This window comes from Opisthorchis viverrini (assembly GCF_000715545.1).
Source record: "Opisthorchis viverrini unplaced genomic scaffold opera_v5_35, whole genome shotgun sequence".
Lineage (NCBI taxonomy): Eukaryota > Metazoa > Platyhelminthes > Trematoda > Opisthorchiida > Opisthorchiidae > Opisthorchis > Opisthorchis viverrini.
The window spans coordinates 94,391-94,921 of record NW_008751691.1 but is presented as its reverse complement, the minus strand read 5'-3'; the positions used below and the strand labels follow the sequence as shown (position 1 = coordinate 94,921).

The 531-nt window shown below is 46.3% G+C and overlaps 1 protein-coding gene across 1 annotated transcript in view; it reads left to right on the top strand.

The window, feature by feature from the left end:
• Positions 1–531, top strand: part of T265_02711 (hypothetical protein) — a gene marked incomplete at both ends in the record, with an annotated part of 43,408 nt that overhangs the window by 30,927 nt on the left and 11,950 nt on the right. The window lies entirely within an intron of this gene.

The window sequence follows — 531 nt, the reverse complement described above, 5'->3', positions numbered from 1 at the left end:
GCAACCTTATGAGTAGTACATTACAGTACAAATATATACATGTATCGCGATATTTCAAATATCGTAGCGACTGAAACATGAGGTGGCCTGGTGCAGCACATTCAGTTGCCTGAGAACATCATAAACGAGAGATTCAGCTGGTTTCCAGGTGAGTCTCTCCAAAAAAGGACTAAGTTTAGTTTGCGATCTTCACGTAGCATTTTTCCTAGACCCGGAGGTCAAGGTCTCTTAGCCCGCTGACTCAGATGAAGGTATGACGTTCGTCGGAGTAATTGCGATGTTCAAATGCGAGTGATGTGAACGTGAAGTCTATGATGTTCTTAGCGAAATACATTCATTTGCAAACAAATTAGGTTTTTGTCAGGGCGCGCTCAGACAGAAGAAAAAGTACATGTGCAGAGAGTGACGCATCCCCAAGGTCACCATCGGTACGACACGTCCGGAAAGTAGATGAGTTTGCGGCTCTCACCAAACACGGCTCAGCAACACACGACCAGCGTAGCGGTCATGAGGATGGTCACGACCGGAGCA